General features: G+C 38.1%; 2 pseudogenes; both read right to left on the reverse strand.

Moving 5' to 3' along the window:
* Positions 1-11,779: 11,779 nt before the first annotated feature.
* On the reverse strand, positions 11,780-12,300 carry LOC132524336 (ATP synthase subunit a-like; annotated as a pseudogene).
* A 225-nt stretch (positions 12,301-12,525) lies between these two features.
* LOC132524751 (cytochrome c oxidase subunit 2-like) lies at positions 12,526-13,209 on the reverse strand (annotated as a pseudogene).
* Positions 13,210-16,590: the final 3,381 nt, after the last annotated feature.

Below are 16,590 nucleotides of genomic sequence, written 5' to 3' on the forward strand. Positions count from 1 at the left end.
TTCACTTGCATTTGCTCAACACCCAAAGTCAGAGAAGGTTGGGTAGAAGATTTACAGTGTAAAAAGAAAAGGCTTAAGGTATACCTTGACTGCAGATTTTTGACATGGGAAAGTTGGAAAAGGGTTAACTAGAAGTGGTCATTCTTTGTGATTGTTAGGGCAGCATACTTGGTTCTCTCTGGTTCATCCTGAGGTGATAGGCAAAAATTAGGGAAGCTGACAGTTTTTGATAAAGTCCTAACCACTTTGAGCTAGTTATTACAGAGGTCGTGGTTTAGCTAAACTAGACTGGCTGCTTGAGATTGTGAGCCAGAGTTCTGTTTCACTGTAGGGTCCTGTAATGTTCATTTGTTAATTCAGTCTCTGTTACATTTAAAGACTTACAGAAAGACTGGCCTATTGATATTTTTAGCCCACTCAATCGTGTGTGAGAGCTAGGGACATATTTTATGAGAATGGAAATGTGATATCTATGTCCCCAGAGTTCACTGTCTTACTCCACCACCATCAGAGTGGCCTGTTCAGTGGGATTATGTAATAAACCAACAGATGATGTACAGTACTGTCTACAACACCTAAAATATTCAGGTGTGGGAACCATGGGGTGGAATTAGGGTTGGCTTTTCTTACCATCCTTCCAGTGACCCAAAAGCAGAATTTGTGTTTCCCATCCTTGCAAACTTAATCTCAGCCAGGTTAACATTTGGTTTCGTTGACCCTTGGAAAAGTGGATTTAGTGGATCGGTTCTTGCCCCTTTTCCCTTCTGAGTATACGGTCTTGAAATGCAGTTTATGTCTACTAGAGAGAGTTGTCTGGGAGAAGGAACAGTTAGGGGCACTTAGTAGGCATCTTCATGTTGGTTCTTCATCCCTTCTGTCTCACATCCCTTGTCTTTCAATGTAGCTCCATGCGACTTCCCTCCCTAGGAAAGCAGTAGCACACATCTCTTTGCTTTAGGCTCTGCATTTTGTGGAAACCAGGCTATGACAGCAGGGTCCCAAGAATAACCCCTAGGCTTCTACTTTGTTGAGTACAATTCACTGATTTGAAATGACTGAACCAAGTTTAGATATAGGACCAAACGATCATCCATTCGGTTGAACTTGATAACTAATTTAGACATACAAAAAATACTCAGGAGGAATTTAGATATATGTGCATATAGCTCAGAAAAGATCCGCATTGGCTATAAAATAAGATGGGAGTCATTATTGTGAAGCTATGGTGAGCATGGGTTGCCTGGGAAGAGAATGCAGGGTAATAAGATAAACAGATCAATGAGCAACCCTGGGAAATATTACATGTATTACTTGAAATGAACAACTTAAGTTGTGTGGAAGAAGAGAAGCAGCTTATGGGGTGGAACAAAAAACAAAGTGAGGGACTATGAAACCCAAGAAGGGAGAGTAGATCACATATGAGGTGATTGGCAACAACATTGAGGGCTACTGCAAAGTCAAGTTCCAAAACCATCTATTAGATGTAGAATCATGGAGATTTTTGGTGATATTGGAGGAGAAGTGATGTGGAAGCTATTTTCTTGAGATAAGGAATACAGAGGAACAAAGATGTACTAGGCATTAGGAAACGGCACGGAGGAAAGAAGAAACATAGGATGTTCTAAACTTTCCATAGTTCGGTGTTAAAATGTAGAAGTAAGACAGAATGAAGAAATGCTACCCATGGACACCAGCTTTGTCTAAGAATATAATTTGTATTATTATGAAACTTCTTACAGCGTGGGGTATGGAGAAAAAAGTTTGTTTTTTCTAACCTGGAAAACATCTAGTGTAGTAGTTTTGTAATAGCCTAAATAAATAAGGAAGTAAATAAATTTGTTTTATTTAAGGAAGTAATTTAAACGTATATGAAAATGTGTGTTTGTGTGCCTGCATGCATTTTACTAGAGAAAACAGACATTTATCCAATTTTAAAAGAGGTCCAAACCCCCAAAAGATAAAGAACCATTTACATAGACTATATTCCATAATCTCTGTTGGCAAAAGATTCATTGCTTTTAGACATTTTAAAATTACTGAACAAAAATACAAGACTGTAGTTATAATCTCAAATATGTTCATGTAAGTCTGAAGTGTGGGAAATCATGCAGATTCTGATAGGGGATAGATAATTACAAGCAGCATGCAGAATATAATTTTAGGTATAAATGCCAAGAACTGGGAGAAGCATGAACAAATGAGGGATCTAAAAAGGAAATTAATTTAAAGGAATCAGTGTGCTTGAAATAGCAGGTTAGGTTCTTTCTCCTGGGGCAATTTGTAGAGGAACAGTAAAGCATCAATCTAGTGAATGGTTACTTATATCTGAAAACTAAAAATCTATATATCAGTAAAAAAGCAGGTTATTTCCTTGGCCTGGAATGATCTATATCTTCCTCAACCTATTGCCTGTGGTTAACATAAGAAGTGGCCAAAAAAATGATAATTTGAGAGTTATCATAATAAGAAATACAACGAAGTTCCAAAATCAAAAACCTTTTTTTCTATGTAAACGCAGGTTTGTAAATATTATCAAATTTAAAAACTGCCAAACATTATCTATAATTTCCTGTTGTATTCCATTTGAAATAGATGCTTAACATATCTCCAAAAAGTAAACATCAATGGACTATTATTCGTTACTAGGAAATTCACAGACAGTAGGGTTCCATGTTTGATCAGTGACTCTTTGTTATGTCACTTTCTTTCACATGTTTAGCTCCCTTGAGCCAGATTGTAGTTCCTAGAATAGGAATTTGAATCAAATGTAAGATGCAGGCTTAGCTTTAAACCTGTTGCTTACCTCTTCTTAGTTGTCTCTCAGTTCTGTTCTAATTGGTTTCGATTTATTGACCAAACCCCTCCCAATGCTGTCTCATTTTTGCCCTATTTCTTTTTCTTTAGCTCTCCGGGCTCCTCTACATTCTTCCTGCTATTGAGCTTGGAGGTTCCCTTTTAACTTCTGGACTCTGATTTGTGCCTCTGTTATGAATCTCTGGGGAGAAGTGACTTGCGTGTTTTCAGCCATCTTCCCATACTTACAGTATGCCTAAAACGGCACCCCTAGTTATAAGATCTCATCTTCTTTTCAAGTTTTCTTCTTCAGTCACGTTCAATTCAACCTCATTTGTTTGTCCCTTTGCTGCCTACTTTAGTATGTTGGTTCTAAAATCATAATTTTCTCCCACTTACTACTTCATATTATTTCATGTTATAATCCACTTGCTAATCATAAAAATTAGTTATCTCTTATTCCTGACTCTATCTCTCCTTTCTACTAGTATTATTTATACAACATCTTTCTTTACACAGTATCTCTCAGAATTCAAATTTAACCCCTTTAAGAAAAAAGAAGATACCTCTTTTGTCATTCCTTCATGTTTACTGAAACAGAGCTCTGAAAGTCACAGAGGCTCAATAAATACAGCAGCTATCATTCATTAATAACCCATTCTCATTTTCCAAATCTGATTGGATTTTGATTGATAAGATTTGATTTTGCCTGCAGAGAATACTTGTAGGGTTTATAATTTTACAGAAATGTAAGAATACTAATTTCTAAACTAAAATATATCTCTTCCTGATATATTGTTAAACTGAATTATTGGTTGGGAATTCTTATGGGCCAGAGATGGAATAATTTCAACAGCAGTTTGAAAGGATGTTTGTAGGAAGTAAACAGCTAGAATGGGGCCCGAGAAGGAAGCAGCTATCATGAGTTAAACAAGTTGTACATGCCCATGTGTCGTGTATTATTTTATTTTAAAAGAAGTGTATTTATATTGAATGTTAATTATAATAGGAAGAGTTACATGTGTATAAAGTATTGCCTTTATTTTGGAAAGGAGAGAGAGAGGTAGGGGAGGTGGAAGCGAGGATACAGATGTGAAGAAAATTAAGCCACTGACTTTGTGTTTGCCAAAATGTGTAAGTTGAGAGGTTTTCCCTCAAAAAAATGTGTTACCATTACAGACATGCTATATTTTCTGCCACATCTTTAAGATACTTGCAATAAATATGTATCTGATAAGCGTTCTGATAAATTAATTTGTAGGCTAAATTGTAATTTTTATTATATACAAAATCTTTGTTTTTTAATAGATGAGATTTTTAAAATGTTATCCCTGAACTCTGACAAAATGTCAGATATATAGCAAGGCATTCTCCTGAAAGCCTATTATTGTGAAATAATTCATTCAGAAAACTTGCTTTTAGTTAAAAAAAATTAAATTTATTAATAAAATCAGATTTAAATATATTAGTGTAATCTGTGCTACTTGAATTTGTATATATATACTACCACTAAAAGCAGCATTATTACTGCAAAGTTGGTATTTTTTGTTAAATATTGAATCCTTTGGGAAGTGTAATAGTGAGGAAAAAAGTTTCATTTTATTTCCTCAATACATAGAAGCCAGAGCAAACATTTTTCTTAATATTTAGGAAAAAACTTACGCTAATCATATTTGCCTACTGACTGGATAATACATAAATAATTGTGTCTCACAACCTGGGAGAAAGAGGAAAAAATATTTTTCATCAAATGTGATTTTGAAATCCTTTATCTGCTTACTGATCCACAAGTATTAACCATCTCCTTAGAGCTCTGTAACACAAAATATAGTTGTATCTTTAGAACTTTGTAGCACAGACAAGCTAATTAAATAATTACTTTAGAGTTAAAAGAATCTGGAAATACTCACTACTGGAATCCATTATGTGTAATCATTTATAAACTTTTTATAGTGTGTCAAATTGCTGTTTTGTTTCCATAGAGGATACTTTGGATGGTCCTTAAGAAAATTCCAACAGGGGATCAAAACATTTTTACATCTCTAATGAAATATATTTTTGTAAACGATCAAGAGGCCAATAAAAAAACCAAGGCCATCATTCTTTTAAGATGCCAACTTCCATCAATGTGCTCTTGCCTGCAGGATAGCTCCATGTGTACACTGAGAGGAATTAAATTAGGACCATATGCACATCCTCCACTTGAAACATTATTTATATGTTTGTCTCTATTGTCTATTTGGGGAAATAACTTTCTTTTTGTTTCCCTAATAAGGTAAAAGAAAGCTCTTTCTTCGTGAGAGCGAGGTCTAGGAGCTTTGCTTCTTGTATTAGCTTAATGTAAGTCAAGGCATGAGAAGTTCATTATGAAAGGGACACCCATTTGTTTGATGCATAGGGAGTCTGAGTTAGTCCTGCATGGCGTTCTCAGTGATGAACCTGGAAAACACTGTTATTGTCTGCCTCAAGCCTGGAGAAGGCACCCCTCTAGCTCTGGGGACTAGGTTATTTGGATAATTGAGTTACAGCAGAGAGCATAATAGCTAAATGTAATTTGGACGTTGGATTGTATAAGAAATAGTCTGGTGAGACCCTTTATCTCTCTGTGTCTCTCTGTCTCTCCCTTTCTCTCTCCCACAGACACACACTCTTTCTCTTTCTCTTTCTCTCCTGTGGTCTAGAAATTTCTATGACAAAACAAATAATTTCAGTCTAACTCAGCAGGTGAAGCATGCCTAATCCTGGGACATCGTAAAGCAGCAGAGCAAGTGAGCCTGTGGATTATTTTGCTCAGCATTCCAAAAAAATGCATACTGGAAACATATTTTCACTTTTTAGTTAAAATGTTTATGTCAATACAGCATTAAATCCAAGAGTTGGTGAATTACCCAAAGGTGTTTTATGGTAACAAAATATTTCAGTGTGATCCTGATACTTTTGTAGTGAACTGTGGTTTCCTGCCCCCCACCCTTTTTTTGTCTTTCCATTTTTCTGGAGGATGTTCCAAATAGCAGACAGAATGGATCTCAGTGGTGTTTAGTTCAGCTAGACTGACAAGAAAAACCATGGTGACACTAAGCTCAAGTAGGGACTTTTGCAACCTGAAGGCCGTTCTTTTTCAGCTCATTGAGTGTTTTGGTCATTTCCTAGCCCTGTGTGGATGAATAAGTTCCAATACTCTCCTGAGTCCTATATTTGGTAGACTTGGCATTGAACACTTATAAGGAAGTGGGCGTGGGCATGGTTGGGGCCAGTGACTTCTGAGGTGGGGAGCACGGTGCTAGCCTCTCGTCTACCCATTCAGTTACTGAGTGCATCCTGGCTCGGAGCTTGCTCTTCTTTGGGAGTCATTTGTCTCCTGTGGTTTGAGCGGCGAGCTACTGGGAAAAGGAGGTTGACTTTCCTGCCCCAGCCAGGGCACAACATGTTAGCTGGATGCCTGGTTAAAAAGAGAACCCTGCAGCTGATGGGCCTGGAACACACAGTTGCAGTGCAGAGCTGCCAGTGTGCCTGTGAAGGTTCTCCCAGTGAACAAATAGGAAACACCATGACAGTTTGAGATAAACTGCAGAAAAGGGGAAAGCAGTTCATATTTCAGTGCCTTTGGCATTTTTTCTGGCTCTTTGAGCAAGAAACCCTGTGTTTTCATTTTGCACTTAGAGCCACAAATTAAGTAACCAGCCATGGGCATGGTTGTCAAGTTTCAAGTATGGTTTTACACTTAATATCTTTGTTGACTATTAGGTAACAATAGTAACTCCAGGTTTACCCAAACCTTTACCACTTCCTTCTCCACCTCGTTCAGTCCAGAGTATAAATAAGAACTATGGTGCATAGAGGAGGAAGATGTAGTTAAAGTGGAGAAAGAAGTGATCAACAGCGACATGACACAGAGTGAGGGGATGACAGTAACTGGCCCACCATGGAGTTGACATATTTGACTAATACTGGAGGGACATGGATAAGGGAGGGTGGAGAGCCAAGGGCCAAGTCTCCAGTCAGATTCACAATGGGATGTTATGAAAAGTTCTTTGTTGTCCAGGGGCAGGTTGCCCTGCTCTGCATAAATATTCCTTGGAAAATTGTCCACCATAGGAAAAAGAGAGTGAGGGTTATATGAGGGAGGTACTTGGCATCAACAGTAATTTGCATAAATAGGAGGAATACTTACAGAGGAATATATAATAATGTTAGTGAGAAGATTGGGATTGGAAATTGGAATAATTTTTCTGGGATTGGAAAATGGAAAATGGAATATTTTATATGGAATGGAATAAATCCCCAATCTGGATTGGAAAATGGAATAATCTTTTCTTTTGGCAGGTGACATTGTCAAATTTTGTTAAGTCATCATTTGGGGTGGACCTTCGCATCTGGTAAGGCAAAGAAAGAATTATAGAAATGAGAAACCACCTGAGGACTGGGTTACACTGATTAGGCTTGAAGACTGTATCATTATAGAATATATTTCCTAAAACCTTGTGTGTGTGTGTGTGTGTGTGTGTGTGTGTAAGTAACAGTGATTGGAATAGGTATCTTGAAAGGGAAGGAATTATGTTGTATTCATTATAGTGTTGCCCAACACAAATGCAAGGAGACTGGTTTTGAAATCTCATAAAAACTTCATGGACCCCAAGCATTTTGGGGTATTTGTTTTTTTTTTAGAAGAGGAGACCCCTGAGCTTCTTGGCTTTCTTCCTGGACTGCTTGCTCGCTAAATATGTCTTTCTCCATCTCTCTGTCATAGGAGAGACTTGAATAAGGATATTTTTATTTAAGCAGTATTTTAATACTTTTGCTTATATTTTGAATCAAATTCTCCTTTTTAATGCTTTATTTTTGAATGATTGATATATCTGTACCTAATTAGAATTTGGGAGATTTTAAGATTCTACAGATAATAAACCTTCAAAAATATTTGTTGAATTTAAATAAATATGCAAAGAAACCCACAATGCTGTTAACCCCAATTAAAATGGGAGGTATCAAATTAGATTTCAGTTACTGATGAGGACAACAATTTTTATTTTTTATTTTATTTTTTTTTTGCGGTACGTGGGCCTCTCACTGTTGTGGCCTCTCCCGTTGCGGAGCACAGGCTCCGGACGCGCAGGCTCAGTGGCCATGGCTCACGGGCCCAGCCGCTCTGCGGCCTGTGGGATCCTCCCGGACCGGGGCACGAACCCATGTCCCCTGCATCGGCAAGCAGACTTTCAACCACTGCGCCACCGGGGAAGCCAGGACAACAATTTTTTAAAGTGTAAATTTTAAACATAAGTCATTTAATGTACTAATAGATAAAGAAATGTGTTTGTTTGACTTATTTTAGCTAAGATAAAATGTGACCACTATATATATATGATATTGTAAGGTTTAGCCTACATTGAAAGTGACTTTTTTTTTTTTTTTTGGTTTTTAAATCAGTATATGTCTTCAGCAGGACTAACACTTCATGCTGTTAGATTGGGTACCTCCAGTTTCTAGATATTTCTTAACCCTGTATTTAGGCTTACAATACTCAATAGTAGGAAAATAAGAACAACTTTCATTCCATGACTTTTTTTTAAACTCAACAATATGTGCTGGGAAAAGTACACATCGCTTGAATTCATGTTCTGAGTATAGAACTGACAGATTTTGATAGGGGAGGAATGAATGAGCTGGGCAGATAGAATTTTGACCCAAAAGGGAAGAAAGGGTAGAGAAAGACAGTAAAGGTAACTGAAGACAAACTGCCTACTGTATAATTTCCCCCCTGACTCCTAAATTCAGCAAGTCAGGTGACAAGTCTTTAATGGAATAATCATTCGTATCCTTATGAGACAAAATATTATAATCCACCAGGGGCCCTTTTAATCACTACCTGATATAGTTAGTGAAGGAAATCCTCTAATCTCTCAAAAGGACTAGAAGAAATAAAATAACCCACCAAGTCCACCTTGAGATTAGTGGTCTTTTACTTTTTAATTAAACATGTCTTGTGGAGTGAGATTATGTGAACCTCCTCAGTTAATTCACATATTACTTGATTAGGTAATGAATGACTTTAATACCCCACAAAGCACTCATACATTCACATCCTTAGGCTGCTTATGAACTTCTGGCTTAATAACAGGAGTCTCAGAACATGCGTGATAGTGATTCATATCTCTGAGGAGTTATAAAAAACAAAGCCAATTTTATGGAAGTCTTGGATCTATTGCTTTTCTCACTCTGTAGATCTAGGGTTCTCACACTGTGGTCTACAAATACGCTTCAGCAAGTCAATAAACACCCTGGAAATGTGTAGTATTTGGGGTGCATACACTTGTGCTTTGGGAAATTGTATAGATTTCATCAGCCACTTACAGGGATTCGTAACTAAAACTTTCAGATCTACTGCAGCAGGGTTTCACGGTCTAGTACTACTGATATTTTGAGCCAGATAACTTTTTTTTTTTTTTGTGGTGGGTGCTGTCCTGGACCTTGTAAGACAGTAGGATGGTTAGCTAGGTCCATGGCCTCTAAACATTAGTTGTCGATAGCAACTTTTTCTTTACACACCAGTGTTGGCAACCAAAAATATCTCCAGATGTGGCCAAATGTTCCCCCGGGGGCAAAGTCATCCCATGTACTACGCTGAAGTACAGATAGTGCGTGGAGGGTTTTTGGTTTATTTGTTTGTTTTTAACTAGCCTGTAAAATTTGATTCAGTTCTTACTGCATCTGATTATATGTATAATTCCAGCAAGCAGCTCTATTAATCTCTAAAGCAAGCATAGTTAAAAAGCAACCTTTTCTTGTCCTTTGCCTTGGAGTAGAAGAGAAAGCAAACACAATCATTATGGCCTACCCAGGTGAGCCCTGGATTATGAAGTACTCAATTTTGAGACCAAAGACTGGGATTTTGGTCTTAGCCCCACCATTTTTAGCTGTGTGACATTGAGAATCTCCCAGCTGGGCCTTAGCGTCCTCATCTATGACAGATTATTAGTGTTAACTAAACCTATTTGCGTAGAATGAGCATCACATGTGATTCTGGATGTGAACACACTCTATACGCTGTACAGTGCTGTTTAAATATAAGGTGGTGTCATTAAAAAGCTGCAGAAAGTGGCAGAAAAGGTATTCTTGTGTTCTTCTTCAATAACCATTCATGGAGGGAACCCCAAAGTAGAGTGTATCCACTTCTCGATGTGCTCAAAATGATCCATTTACTGACAAGTATACTCATTTTATCTCATCCTTTTGAATTTTGCTTTTGTGTATGTTTCGTAATACTAAAATATGTTAATACAGTTTCACAAATATATATTGGGTGGGCCAAAATGTTTGTTCGATTTTTTCTGTAAGATGGCTCTAGTAGCACTTAGTTGTCTTTAACTTCGTTTGAAACAATTTTGTTAGATTGTATGTGACAGCTGTCATATGAGTGTGCATTTAAAAAACATCAAAATTGGTGAATTTTTGTGTAGCCATTTTAATATTGAAGATGGAAGAAAAAAGCAACATTTTCGGTATATTATGCTTTATTATTTCAAGAAAGGTAAAAATGCAACTGAAACACAAAAAAGATTTGTGCAGTGTATGGAGAAGGTGCAGTAACTGATCGATTGTGTCAAAAGTGGTTTGCGAAGTTTCGTGCTGGAGATTTCTCACTGGACAATGCTCCATGGTCGGGTAGACCAGTTGAAGTTGATCGTGATCAAATCGAAACAATAATTGAGAACAATCAATGTTATACCACACGGGAGATAGCTGTCATACTCAAAATATCCAAATCAAGCGTTGGAAATCATTTGCACCAGCTTGGTTATGTGAATCACTTTTATGTTTGGGTTCCGCATAAGTTAAGCGAAAAAAACCTTCTTGACCATATTTCCACATGTGATTCTCTACTGAAACATAATGAAAATGTTCCGTTTTTAAAACAAATTGTGACGGGCAATGAAAAGTAGATACTGTACAATAATGTGCAACAGAAGAGATCATGGGGCAAGCGAAATGAACCATCACCAACCACACAAAAGGCCGATCTTCATCCAAAGAAGGTCATGTTGCATATATGGTAGGATTGGAAGGGAGTCCTCTATTATCAGCCCCTTCCAGAAAACCAAGCGATTCATTCCAACAAGTACTGCTCCCAATTAGACCAACTGAAAGTGACACTTGATGAAAATCATACAGAATTAGTCAACAGAAAACGCATAATCTTCCACAAGGATAATGCAAGACCGCGTGTTTCTTTGATGACCAGGCGAAAACTGTTACAGGTTGGCTGGGAAATTGTGATTCATCTGCTGTATTCACCAGACATTGCACCTTCAGATTTCCATTTATTTCGATCTTTACAAAATTCCCTTAATGGAAAAAATTTCAATTCCCTGGAAGACTGTAAAAGGCAGCTGGAACAGTTCTATGCTCAAAAAGATAAAAAGTTTTGGGAATGTGGAATTATGAAGTTGCCTGAAAAGTGGCAGAAGGTAGTGAAACAAAAGGGTGAATACAATGTTCAATAAAGTTCTTGGTGAAAATGAAAAATATATCTTTTATTTTTACTTAAAATACCGAAGGCACTTTTTGGCACACCCAATAATTTATAAATGAGAGGAATCACATATTGACAGTGTACGCTCAAAGATATTTTAATGATAGAGCTTTGAGCAGAAAATTTTGGAAACCTGTATTCTGGAAAACAGTTCTTTGGAGAACTGTGTGGGTCGTGTGGTTTGGGGCGGGAGCTTTTTTCTTGATATGACTGCAAATTATTGTACTAGCTTGTAAGGGATTTAATTAGAGGTTCTCAGGCTGGCTGATCATCAAGATCACCTGCAGAAGTTTCTTTAAAATTTGGCTAAACACTGTCCCAGATTTGCTGAATCAGAATTTCTGGGGTTGGAACACAGCCTCCATGGATGATTCTAATGTGCAAACCTGCTGAGAACTAACTTAAACCCTTAGCTGTTAATAAGGTAGCTATTAATTAACGTAAGTGGGGGGAGTCCTCCTATGGAGAGTAAGATAACAGGTGGCCTGCTGTAATGTTGGCAGTTAGTCATACGGCTAGTGCTACTGGTTGGATAAGTAGGCTGATAGTTTCGATGATTACTAATATGGGAATTAGGAAAGTGGGTGTGCCTTGTGGTAGAAGGTGAGCTAGGGATATTTTTGTCTTATTACGGAAGCCTGTAATGACGGTACCGGCTCATAGCTATACCTAAATTTATTGAGAGTTGGGTGGTAGGTGTAAATGAGTGGGGTAATATTCCAAGAAGATTTGTAGAAGCAATAAATAGGAGAAGTGAGATGAGTATTAGAGATCAGGTTTGTCCCTTGAGGTTATGTGTATTTATTAGTTGTTTTGATGCAAGTTTGGTTAATCATTGTTGGATGGAGACTGTGCGATTGTTAGTCAATTTGGTGTTGGGAATAGTATAGTAGGGAATATAATGATTAGAGTGGTGATAGGAATACCTAGTATTATTGGGACTGTGAAAGGGGTAAATAGATTTTCGTTCATGTGGTGTTTCAAGGAGTTTGTTGTTCTTGTATTTTGGTGTGTGTTAGTTTGGGGGAGGGGGAGTGGAAATGTTTTGAGATTTTTAGTTGAAATAGTGTGAAGAGGGTAAGGAATATAGATAGGATAGTAAGAAGTCATGTTGATGTGTCTAGTTGTGGCATGTCATTAAGGGGAGTTTACGGCTCTCAATCTTTAACTTAAAAGGTTAACACTAGTTTAGCTTCTTAATGAGATTATAATATGGATGCAGATCAGTTTTCGAAGTTCTCTAGGGGTACTAGTTCGAGAACGGTTGGTATGAAGCTATGATTTGAGCCACAAATTTCTGAACATTGTCCGTAGAATAGACCCGGTCATGTTGATATTAAGGTTGTTTGGTTTAGGCGTCCAGGGATTGCATCTGTTTTTAGGCCTAGGGAGGGGACAGCTCATGAGTGTAGTACGTCTTCAGAGGAGACTAATATTCGGATTGTTATTTGTATGGGTAGAACCATTCGATTATCTACTTCTAGTAGTCGTAGTTCTCCTGGTTTTAGGTCTGAGGTTGGAATTATGTAGGAGTCGAAGTTTAGGTCTTCGTAGTCGGTATATTCATAACTTCAGTATCACTGGTGTCCTATTGTTTTTACGGTAAGAGAGGGGTTATTAATCTCATCTATTATGTAGAGAATTCGTAGGGAGGGCAGGGCGATTAGGATTAAGATGATGGCTGGGAGGATGGTTCAAATAGTTTCTACCTCTTGAGTGTCTATTGTACTGATGTGTGTTAGTTTGGTTGTAAGTATTAGGGCGATAATATAGAGGACTAGAGAGCTAATTAGGAAGACGATTATTAATGTGTGATCATGAAAGTGTAGGAGTTCTTCTATAATAGGTGATGTTGTATCTTGTAAGCCTAGTTGGAAGGGATATGCCATGGAGATATACAGGGTTTTCACTTGTGATTTAACTTTGACAAAGTTACGTAAGGCTTTACTAATACCTCATTTATAAAGAAAGACATAGTGGTTATGATATTGGCTTGAAACCGATTAGAGGGGGTTCGATTCCTTCCTTTCTTGATCATTTTGGGTTGGCGTATGCTGGTTCTTCAAATGTATGGTATGGTGGAGGACATCCATTTAGTCATTCAAGATTTGTGGAGGTGAGGTCTACTGTTAATACCTCTGGTTTAGATGCGAATGCCTCTCAGATGATGAAAATTATTAGTATAACTGCTGTTAGTGAGTTGAAAGAGCCTATTGATGAGATAGTATTTCATGTTGTGTAGGCGTCTGGGTAGTCGGAGTACCGTCGAGGTATACCGGATAGGTCTAGGAAGTGTTGTGGGAAGAATGTTATGTTTACACCTACGAATATGATTATAAAGTGAATTTTTGTTCATGTTGAGTTGAGTGTATAGCCTGAAAATAGTGGGAATCAGTGAACAAAACCTCCTATGATGGCGAAGACAGCTCCTATTGAAAGTACATAGTGAAAGTGGGCGACTACGTAGTAGGTGTCGTGGAGAACAATATCTAGTGATGAGTTAGCTAGGACGATGCCAGTTAGGCCTCCTACTGTAAATAGGAAGATAAAGCCTAGGGCTCATATTAGAGCGGGAGATCATTTACTATTTCCCCCGTGAAGTGTTGCTAGTCAACTAAAGACTTTTACTCCTGTGGGGATAGTAATAATTATAGTGGCTGATGTAAGATATGCTCGTGTATCTACGTCTATTCCAACTGTGAATATATGATGAGCCCATATGATAAAGCCTAGGAACCCAATAGAAACTATAGCTCAAACTATTTCCATATACCCGAAAGGTTCTTTTTTCCCCGAGTAGTAGGTTACAATATGTGAAGTTTTCCGAAGCCAGGTAGGATTAGAATATATACTTCGGGGTGGCCAAAAAATCAAAATAAGTGTTGGTACAGGACTGGGTCGCCTCCTCCTGCGGGATCGAAAAAGGTTGTGTTTAGGTTTCGGTCGGTCAATAGTATGGTAATTCCAGCTGCTAGGACGGGTAGTGATAGTAAGAGTAATACTGGTGTAATTAGAACTGATCACACGAAGAGGGGTGTTTGGTATTGGGTTATAGCAGGTGGTTTTATATTAATAATGGTCGTAATAAAGTTGATGGCTCCAAGGATTGAGGACACGCCGGCTAAATGTAGGGAGAGAATGGTAAGGTCTACTGAGGCTCCTGCATGTGCTAGATTTCCAGCTAGAGGAGCATATACAGTTCAGCTTATATTATTTAGACGAGGAAAGGCTATGTCAGGTGCTCCAGTTATTAGAGGGACTAGTCAATTTCCGAACCCACCAATTATGATAGGTATGACTATGAAGAAAATTATCACGAAGGCATGGGCTGTTACTAGTACATTGTAAACTTGGTTGTCTCCGATTAGTGTGCCAGGTTGACCCAGTTCAGCGCGAATTAATAAGCTTAGGCCAGTGCCTACTATTCCTGCTCAGGTACTAAATAACAAGTATAAGGTCCCAATATCTTCGTGGTTGGTTGAGAATAGTCAGCGATTTATGAACATAGGTAAAATGGCCGAGTAGGCATTAGACTGTACATCTAAAGACAGGGGTCGAGTCCTCTTTTTGCCAAGTCCTGTGGTGAATCATCATTTTGAATTGCAAATTCAAGGAAGCAGCTTCAATCCTGCCGGGACTTCTCCCGCCTTTTTTTTCTCGCGGCGGGAGAAGTAGATTGAAGCCAGTTGACTAGGGTATTTAGCTGTTAACTAAAAGTTCGTGGGAGATGTATCCCTCCAATCTAGTGAGGATTTAGCTTAATTAAAGTGTTTGATTTGCATTCAATTGATGTAAGATACGGTCTTGCAATCCTTATTAGGCAGGGGTTAAGTAAATTATACTTGCTTAGTATGAAGGCTCTTGGTCTGATTTAACCTAAACTCCTATAGTGAAATGGAGAATGCTGGTGTGAGGGGTAAGAGTACTGTGGATAATACAATTGCTGTTGGTAGAAGGGTTATTCGCTTTGTGGAGTGAAATTGTCATTTTATTTTTATGTTGTTTGTAGAGGGAAATAGGGTTAATGCTGTGGAGTAGGCGAGGCGTATGTAGAAATATAGATTGAGTAGTGCTGTGATGGCTATGAGGGTTGGTAGAACGAGAATATCGTTTTTTGTTAGTTCTTGAATAATTATTCATTTGGGTATGAATCCTGTAAGTGGGGGGATTCCTCCTATGGAGAGTAAGCAAATACAGGACAGGGTATATAAGAAGACTTCCCGGGCGGAGGAAGGAAATGCAGGTAGGAAAGTGCAAAGAGAATCTTAAATTTCTTGGAGGGTTTTTCTAGGACAAACCATGATCTAGGTATTTCTCTCTATATATAACTTTAACCTCTGTGACGTAAAACAATAATGTGTTATTTTTGCACCTATGCTGTGGATTTCCAAATATTGGATAATTTGAAAATGCTATGAGTTACAGTTTCTGTCTCATTATTCTGTGTAGTGTTTAATCTTTACTGAGAAGTACTATTTCCTAGGTACTGCCTGGATTTTATGGTGTGTCACAGTTCCTCTGGCATAAAAATAAATGTTTAATGAAAGGGAAATAGACTGCTAAGCCTGGAGACCCACAGGAAACAGGCTATTGCAAAGAATTGATCAAAAACTTCTCTTGAAAAGTGCTCTCTCCTCTCCATCTCTCTTCCTTCGTCTCATTTATCAAGTAAACACTGTATCTCCTTATGAGCTTCACAGGAATTATGTAATTATGGATATGAAACCTGCTGCCATGTAGCTTCCTGCCCCTGGGTAGAGGTGAGCAGTGTTGCCTTTGATACAAGAGCCAGATCATTTGAATGGATAGAGACTTTCTGGGTGATAGCAATCGAATGGCAGAATTTTCTTATACCTGGCAGAATCACTAAAAACTGTCGGTCAGTGGGTTCCTATATATTTGTGTTATTTTACAGATTAAAACATTTGGTCTTATGATGTGTGTTTGCTACAGTGTTTAAGAAAATTTAATTTATCTACTGAAATAGGAGAAGTAAAGAAGGGAGATGGGTGCGGTACGTTATAGAAGCAAGTAGCTTGTGAGATCTGTTGACAGTGAATAGCACACGTGTAAGATAAGAAGGGACGGAAGATGATACGGGTTGAGTTGTGCCACTCGCGCTCAGTATTTGTCAGAGTCCTGCGGAGAAACAGTATTAGAAGAGTATCAGTAGAGAGGGAGAAAGAGAAAGAGAGAGGGATATATTATAAGGAATTGGCTTTCACAGTTTTGGAGGCTGAGAAGTCCCATGATCTGCCGTCCGCAAACTG

This window comes from Lagenorhynchus albirostris, chromosome 8, assembly GCF_949774975.1.
Source record: "Lagenorhynchus albirostris chromosome 8, mLagAlb1.1, whole genome shotgun sequence".
NCBI classification, from domain to species: domain Eukaryota; kingdom Metazoa; phylum Chordata; class Mammalia; order Artiodactyla; family Delphinidae; genus Lagenorhynchus; species Lagenorhynchus albirostris.